The sequence below is a fragment of the Pelodiscus sinensis genome, chromosome 1 (assembly GCF_049634645.1).
Source record: "Pelodiscus sinensis isolate JC-2024 chromosome 1, ASM4963464v1, whole genome shotgun sequence".
Lineage (NCBI taxonomy): Eukaryota > Metazoa > Chordata > Testudines > Trionychidae > Pelodiscus > Pelodiscus sinensis.
Genome location: NC_134711.1, coordinates 62,673,391 through 62,682,600, shown reverse-complemented (window position 1 = coordinate 62,682,600; position 9,210 = coordinate 62,673,391). Strand labels below are relative to the sequence as shown.

Genomic DNA, 9,210 nt, shown 5'->3' with positions numbered 1-9,210 from the left:
CCTTTCAAAGTACATGAATCTTATACATGCATATCACAACATGTGATATACCTCATCTAGTGCAATAAATGTCCCAACAACAATTATGTGGGTGGAACGAAACGATCACTGTGATCTCAAATGAACTCTCACAGAAACTGACAAAAACACCCTATTACCTCTTTGTATGAACACTTTTTATAAAATGATCATTCAACAGCTGACCGATGAGTCCTCACCCTTAACAGAAACTTGCAGTGTTAAAAAAAAAAAAAAAAAAATTAAGATGAGCCCAGAGATTCAAATTCTTAATCTGCTAGACACTAAAAATCATGGATTTAACAGACACTTGATTTAAGGCTTATTGCAAAAATCTGTAGCCTAATCCAACCCCCTCTTTTTGTCCTGCAAATGGGCCATTCTACCTTGCAAGGTCTCTTACATTATGTGTTAAAATACTTATGCTAAACAATCTAGCCTTCCATTTTCCATTTTGTTGCAAAACTGGGAATACCTTTCCCAGACGTAAAGAAAAGCTCTGTGCTACTCAAAAGCTTGCCTTGCTCACCTATAGTATATATAGATATTACCATCCCCACCTTGTCTCTAATATCCTGTGACTGCATATAATTTTTAGAAATAGGGAGACAAATTCAGAATAGAAGTGATTGTTTTTGTCTCAGATGGACTTCTCGTTCAGACACAGATTAGTTTGGGTTGCATTAACTGTTAGAGAGGCAATTCAGATTTCTATCCACAGCATTCAGGGATTGGTCATGCCTCTTCCACCTATCTGCCAGATAAGACTTTCAAAGCAGCACTGCAAAACAGGCATCTAAATCCTTAACAATAGTTACTGATTCAAATTGTATTAATTATATACATGGATTCAAGGCATAGTCGCTGTACACAGAACTAACCTCAGCCCAAATTGGACAGAGATCAAACCACAGAAAGAAAAATCAGGTAACACATTTTCCTTTCTGAATCCTGACCCCTCTCTCAACCAAAAACAATTTTATCATTGAGAAACAATATGGGGAAAAAAGTAGGAAGAATAGAAGAAATGTAAAGGTCTTCCACAGGTACTATTAAACAAAAACCAAAATCCTTCATCTTGTTTGGGCAACTTCCTACCTTTTCTTTGGAAAGAGTTGAAGATCTATAAGAGAACTACGGGCTTTAAGTGATGGCCGGCCATGTGGGCTACTTTCCAGCTCTCCTCTGTGGTTCCAGAGGCTCTTTCTGCCCAGGAAACCACTACAGAACTAATGCTTTGGTCTCTCCTAGAATCTGTTTATTTGTGGCTGACTGCTTCTGTAAATCAGCACTTAATCCACTTGGCTATGGGAAATTTAGATACTTTCTGTCCCAACTGGATAAAAGGAAACAAGTGCAGTTTTTCTGAAGCAATGGATTCAACTAAGTTAAAATATAACTGCTCCCATTAGCAGACCACATAGGGGGGCAGAGGTGCAGTTAACCTCAAAACTGATGGCTGCAGAATTCAGTCTTAACATTTTTGGACTTTAGGACTAAGAATTGTCCATTAACTCTGAGGCTACCAAAAGAACTCTTCCAAAACTGTAGAAACCAATGATTAGTATTAACCAACTTGAAAATATCCTGACTAACCTTAGACAGGCAAGACATATGTTTGTCTCTCTCTAAAAACATTCCAATTTGTATTCCAGTATTTACCGGACTACCAGTGTTGATTGAACCAAGGAAGCTACCACCAGAAAGAAAATCAGGTAAAAAACAACAAAACCCTTCATTCTGTTGCACAGATTCATTATTTTAAATGAAAAGTAGCAAGCAGCAATTCATAGAAGTGAGAGGAAGAGGGGCATAGCATAAGGGAAGGTTACTCACCCTGTGCAGTAACTGGAGTTCTTTGAGATGGTTGTCCCCATAGGTGCTCCACCTTTAGGTGCACCAGCACTTCTGTACCCACCAATCAGAGATTTTTGGTAGCAGTGATCCCCCAGATGGCTGCGCGTGCGAGGTTCAGGCATGAGGCACCTGGAGTGTGTAATGCACATGCGTTGCCAGCCGGCTCCTCAGTTTTTCTCTGATCCAGACCCCAAACCGAATCTGGGGGGAGAAGGAGGGCACTGCTACCAAGACTCTGACTGGTGGGCCACCATCTCGAAGAACTCCAGTTACTGCACAAGGTGAGGGAGGCTGTTGAATATGGCATAAGCCATCCTTATACAGTCTGAGATCCACTTGGAGAGTCTCTGTTTGGAGATCAGTTATCCCCTTAGATCTTTCTGTAGAGGAGACGAAAAAGGGAGGCATTTTACGGAACGGATGTGTTCGTTGCAGATAGAAGGCCACTGCCCTACGGACATTGAAGGTATGGAGAGTCCATTCCCTGTCATTGCTATGAGGCTTGGGGAAGAAGACAAGTAAGTAAATTGGTTCATTACAATGAAGTGAGGTAAGTACCTTGGGAAGGAATTTAGGATGGGTCTGTAGGACCACCTTGTCTTTGTAGCAGACTGTATAAGGCGGGTCGGTCACAAACACTCCCAGTTCTCCCACTCTTCGTGCTGAGGTAATAGCCACAAGAAAGGCCACCTTCATGGATAGATGGAGAAGGGAACATGTAGTTAGTGGTTCGGTTTGCCCATTAATGCCCTTAGCACAAGATTAAGGTCCCATGACGGGACTGGCTCTTTAGTTGGTGGGAATGTATTGTGTAGGCCCTGCAAAAATCTCTTGATTGATGGAGAAGTGAAAATGGAATGGTTCTGTATAGGTGGGTGGAATGCAAGTACGGCTGCAAGGTGGACCTTGATAGATCTGAGGGATAGATCGGAGTTGTGAAGGTGTAGTAGGTAGATATGAGTGGGATTGCGTGTGCATGGGAGTGCAGCATCGAGACGAGCACTAGCTAATGAAATGCTGCCATTTTTTAGTGTAAGTTTTCCTCGTTGCAGATCTATGAGTGTTTGTAAGAATCGTTTGAACTTCTGGAGGATGCTGGATCTCTGTCGTGGTTAACCAGTAAGAAGCCATGTGTGCAGGTGAAGATACGAGATGGTAGGGTGCCGAATCTTCCTGTTCTGTTGCGTGAGCAGTGATGGAACAGGAGGGAAGCAATGAGGGAGATGGCTGGCCATGTGTAGAAGAGCCGGATACCAAGTCTATCTGGGCCACCATGGCGCTAGCATATTACTTTGGCTCTGTCCTGTTTTATTTTGAGTATTGCTCTCTGGATGAGAGGGATTGGTGGAAATACATATGCTAATGGCGTGTCTCATCTGATGCTGAACGCGTCCCCCAGAGATCCCGGCTCCAATCCCACTCTGGAGCAATATTGAGGGCACAGTGAATGCCTGTGTGTGGCAAAGAGGTCCAGCGTAGAAAACCCACGTCTGCAGAATAGATGGTTGATGATCTTTCTGTTGATCTCCCACTTGTGATTGAGAGAGAAGTTTCTGCTACTGTTGTCTGCTAATATATTGTCCCTGCCTGGGATACATGTGGCTATAAGGTGGATGTGATGAGGGATCGGGGCGGACCATGACTATAGGTTAACTCGGCCGCCGCCTAGGGCACCGCTGCCCGGGGCACCCGATGATGACGGCACGGGGAGCCCGATGATGACATCAGTCCACTGACGACCCTGCAGGTGGGGGCGCCAATCGCATGTTCCGCCCGGGTCGCCAGCTGCCGCAGCCAGCCTTAGGCCACTCCTGTGTGGGATGCACCATTCCCATAACTGTACTGCCTCCCGACAGAGGTGGCAAGAACAGACACCACCCAGCTTGTTGATGTAACACATTATTGTCTTGTTGTCCACCAGTATGCAGATGGTATTATTGTGTATTATCTGGGAGAAGTGCATACATGCATAGCAGACTGCTCTGAGCTTGAGCAAACTGATGTGTTGTGTTGCTTGTCTGGTGTCCACATGTCTTGAACAACCTGGTTCTGTAAATGAGCCCCCCAACCTGTTAAAGAGGCATCTGTGATAATTGTAAAGGTTGGGGAGTTGCATTGAAAAGGAACCCCTCTGCATACATTGTTGATTTGTGTCCACCAGGTAAGAGAGACTTATCTTGTCCAGCATGTTTAGAGACTTGTTCAGTGGGTGAACGTGCAGCCTGTACACTCTCCTGTGCCATGTCTGCACCAGTCTCATGTGTAGGCGTACATAAAGTACCACAAAGGTGGTGGCTGCCATCTGACCAAGGTGGCTCAGGCACTGCCTGGCAGTTAAAACGGACTGAGCTGTGCCAGATGCACCATGTCCTGAATTGCTGCAAATCTGTGCTGTGGGAGTGAGGCTATTGCAATTACGCAGCCCAGGTGTGCCCCTATTAAACCTAGTGTCTATGTTGGGAGAAAAAACACACTTTGCCAGGTTTATGCATAGTTCCAGTCTGTCAAATAATGCCCTGGTAATCGTCATTGCCTGCTGCATATGGTAGGGTGAGGGGCCCTTTATACGGCAATCGTCAATGTAGGGGAAAATGGTAATGCCTCTTGTTCAGAGGTGAGCGGCAACTACTGCTAGAACCTTTGAGAATACCCTTGGGGCAGTCAAGAGGCCAAATGGTAGGACTCTGTACTGGAAATGTTGGTTCTCCACTATGAATCGGAGGAAGTGTCTGTGCGACATGTACTGCAATGTGGAAGTAGGCATCCTGAAGGTCAAGGGTTGACAGCTAATCTCCTTTCTTGAGGGCAAGTATGACTGTGGTGAGGGTTACAATCTTGAAGTGTTGGTAATGGACATAGTGATTGAGTTTACTGAGACCTAGTATAGGTCTCCAAACCCCTGATTTCTGGTTGCAGGGAAATAGCGTGAATAGAAACCTCTTCCTCTGTGCTCGACTGGCACCTTTTTTATGGCTCCCAATTGTAGGAGATGTTGTGCTTCTTGTAGGAGCAGTCTCATGAGAGGTATCCCTGAAGAGGGATGGGGATGATGGCTGTGGGTGGAGACGAAGGGAATTACGTAACCTGTGTTGATGATCTTGAGAACCCACTTGTCAGTGGTAATGGACTGCCAGGCAGGATAGTCTGGAGCCAAATGCTACTAGTCTGGAGCCAAATGTGGTATAAGAGTTGGATTGCCGCCCTGCATGTATGGGAGCTGTCTGACCCTCGACCAGGACTTCAAAATGACTGACGTGGTGGAGCCTGTTGGGTGAGGGGTTGCTCCGATGCCTGTCTATGTCTGAGTTGTGTGGGAAATCGTCTGTTATTGTATTGTCTAGTGTGGATGAAAGGGGTCGGTTTATATCTATATGTGAATTGTCTATTCTGCTTTTTCCTATTGGCAGGAGGCCGGATGCCAAGCATGCAAAGTGACTTGGGAATCTTTGAGGGAGTGAAGAGTCGTCTTTGTGGTGTCTACAAAAAGTTAGGACATCTTGAACGGGAGGTCCTCTACTATGTTCTGAACCTCCTCAGGAAAACCGGACAATTGGAGCTAGGATTCATTACCACTGCAGATGCCAGAGATCTTGAAGCTGTATCTGCACAGTCAAGAGCAGACTGAAGTGCGGTTCTGGAAATCAAGAAACGTTCCTTCATCAAGGCCTTGTATTGCTCTTTATGGTTGTCTGGTATAATTTGAATAAAAGTTGACAGTTGGTCGAAGATGTGGTGTATATATTTGGAAAGAAACGACACGTAGTTGGTGATGCAAATATAACTTAGATAGGGCCACGATAAGGTGGGTGCATAATTGGCTGGATAACCGTAGTCAGAGAGTTGTTGTTAACGGTTCTAAATCCTGCTGGAAAGGGATAGCAAGTGGAGTTCCTCAAGGGTCTGTTTTGGGACCCGTACTGTTCAATATCTTCATCAATTATGTAGATATTGGGATAGAGAGTACGCTTATTAAGTTTGCAGATGATACCAAACTGGGTGGGGTTGCAACTTCTTTGGAGGATAGGGACATAATTCAAAATGACCTTAGCAAGTTAGAGAAATGGTCAGAGGTAAACAGGATGAGGTTTAATAAAAAGAAATGCAAAGTGCTCCACTTAGGAAGGAACAATCAGTTCCATACATACAAGATGGGAAGCGACTGTCTAGGAAGGAGCATGGCGGAAAGGGATCTAGGGGTCATAGTGGACCACAAGTTGAATATGAGTCAACAGTGTGATGCTGTTGCAAAAAAAGCAAATATGATTCTAGGTTGTATCAACAGGTGTGTTGTAAGCAAAACTCGTGAAGTCATTCTGCCGCTCTACTCTGCACTAGTTAGGCCTCAGCTGGAGTACTGTGTCCAGTTCTGGGTGCCACATTTCAAGAAAGATGTGGAGAAATTGGAAAGGATACAGAGAAGAGCGACAAGAATGATTAAAGGTTTAGAGAACATGACCTATGAAGCCAGGCTTAATGAACTGGGCTTGTTTAGTTTGGAAAAAAGAAGATTAAGGGGGGACATGATAGCGGTTTTCAAATATCTAAAAGGGTGTCACAAGGAGGAAGGAGAAAATTTGTTCCTCTTGGTTTCTGAGGACAGGACAAGGAGTAATGGGCTTAAAGTGCAGCAGGGGAGGTTTAGATTGGACATTAGGAAAAAATTCCTAACTGTCAGGGTGGTCAAATATTGGAATAAATTGCCAAGGGAGGTGGTGGAATCTCCCTCTCTGGAGATATTTAAGAACAGGTTAGATAGACATCTGTCAGGGATGGTGTAGACGGAGCGTGGTCCTGCCTTGAGGGCGGGGGGCTGGACTCGATGACCTCCTGAGGTCCCTTCCAGTCCTATTATTCTATGATTCTATTCTATGATTCTATGCGCAATTAGAGGTTGGCAGAAGAATATGATCTCTTGCCCATGCCATCAAGCCTCTTCCAATCCTTGTCATATGAGGTTGATGGCATAGTCTGAGGTTTACCCCTCTGGTTAGTGGCCTCTACTACTAGAGAGCCTGGCAAAGGGTGAGCGAAAAGAAATTCTGCACCCTTTGAGGCGATGTAGTATTTTCGATCCAGCTTCTTTGATGTAGGTGGGATGGTTGCTGGGGTCATCCGGAGGAGCTTAGCTGGATCCATCAATGCTACATTCCTGGATATTGAGACCTCGCTTACACTGAAGCATAAAGAATATTAGTTAGTTTGTGTTGTGTGAGGAGTTGTGGAGAGGGATATTTCCAGTTTGTCTGTTAGTCTCTTCAACAGTTCTTGAGAGGTCTTGAAATCGTCTCCGGAAGTCATAAGCGATGGGGGCGTGATTGTGTCTGCCATGGAGGATAGAGAAGAGTACATAGGTAGGGAGGAGCATGAGAGTTGCTCCACCCCCGTAGTATCCATCTCGTCTTCCAATTCAGAAAATTCGGACCTGTCTGACGAGTTTAGGCTGGCAGAGTGAGGTCTGGCGGACGAATGGTACTGGCGCCCAGTTGGGAAGGGGGTTGCTGTCTGAACAGAGCCCACAGGTCCTGGCAGCATAAGTGGTGGTATCCACTGCTGTTGCCACTGCTGGGTCTGTATTGGTTTAGGTGGATGTCTTGGCCACTGGAGGTTGGGACAGATCTTCCCCCTCAGAGTCACTAAACTGTGTTAACATAATTGCAGGAGTACCCGAGAGTGGAATTTTTGATCTATCCAAGGTGCTGAAGAGCCGGGTTCTCAGCACCGAAACTACTGAGAGCTCAGCTATTGTGATGAACTGTGGCATGAAGGGAGGTGGAGCTATCGGCAGCGCAGCAATGTGAGGGGCCGGTACCGGTAGCGGATAAGCCATCGGGAGCATGGTAGCCCTTTTGATCGTTTAGCTGGTACTGGCTTGTCTGCACACTGTGTGTGTGCTGCTGACGGTGCTGGCACTTAATGCAGTGCTGACAGCGGCCACTTTTTTCCAGTCGGCGTTTTAGCTGGAGTGAAGGCTTGATCACTGTGCCTCGCTGTACGGCTCTCTGAGGAGGTGAGCACTCTCTGCTTGTACTCCCGGCTTTTATGGGAGCTAGCAGCAATTTTTTTTAATTGCCTCTCCTGGTAGCATGGAGGCAGCAGTATCAGGCTGTTTGCTCGACCGTTTGGTGGTTGGGGACGTAGACCCCGAGGAATTATAAGCCTTCTTCCTCGCTGAGGGAGATCTTCCCTGGGTGATGGGGCTTGAAGGAATAGCCCTTTCACCAATGTCCGTCCCCTGTGGACTCTGCTTGAGGGGCAAGTTTGAAGTAGAGTTTGAGGGGGTTTCAATGCTTTCTCCACTTGTAATATGCGGAGCTGAAGCTGTCTAGCTCTCCTTGTGCACTTAGTCAGTTTCTGGCATTGGTGACAGCTCTATATCGTGGTCTTCACCCAGGCAGCGGATGCAGAGAGAGTGTCCGTCTCCTACAGATATGGACAGACCAAGTCCAAGCACCTTTTAAACCCAGGCAAGCCAGGCATGTCCCAGGTAATGCACCACAACAAGGGCTGCCACTATACAAGCGGAGTCGCAGGACGTGGTGAAGAATGCAGCCTGACAGGAAACTTTTTTTAAAAAACAGAAAATAAAGAAATAACTGAATAAGTTGAATAATAAGAAGAAACTAGGTGAATGAGAGAAGAAATTTTTGTTAGTGAAGATGAGAAAAATGAATGTGTGAGGGCAGCTGCTGAACAGCGACCGGAGCAGGCGGAGGACAGAGAAGAACTAAGAAGGCGGCTGGCCACACATGCACATTACACACTCCAGGCACCTGAGCCTTACCACACACAACCAACTGGGGGGACTCTGCTACCAAGAATCTCTGACTGGTGGGCACAGTGGTGGAGCACCTACGGGGACACTCCTTAAAGAAGAATTTCAGTTAGCACAGTAGACAGAAATAGAAGTTCTTTCCCTATGAAGCATAAATTTTAACTTATACAAGGGTTTATCTACACCAGACCCTGTAAACTATTACCTTTTTACTAACACAAGATATTTAGGGACCTGATTATCATTCACTCTGCAGTTCCTTTACACTGCTCCAATAGTGTAAGAGTATGAATTACATTTATACTCATTTCCAAAGCAACATCAGAAGACCTTTTATCAAATTAAAATAAAAGTCTAAGGCTGAGTCTACACTGGCGCGATCTTGTGCAAAAGCGGCTGCTCTTGCGCAGAAACTTGCTGCCTCTCTACACTGGCCGCGTGTTCTTGCGCAAGTAATCTGACATTGTAATGTACGAAATCAGGGCTTCTTGCGCCAGAACTCTGACGCTCCAGCACAGGAATAAGCCCTTTTGCGCAACTGTTCTTGCGTAAGAGGCCAGTGT

At 45.7% G+C, this 9,210-nt stretch overlaps 1 long non-coding RNA gene across 1 annotated transcript; it reads left to right on the top strand.

Annotated features, from left to right (window-relative positions):
• Positions 1 to 1,609: 1,609 nt before the first annotated feature.
• LOC142829792 (uncharacterized) lies at positions 1,610 to 5,418 on the top strand. Its single transcript, XR_012904582.1, has 3 exons — positions 1,610 to 1,733; positions 2,311 to 2,393; positions 5,283 to 5,418. It is a non-coding gene; the product is annotated as an uncharacterized LOC142829792 (long non-coding RNA).
• The last annotated feature ends 3,792 nt before the right edge of the window (positions 5,419 to 9,210 follow it).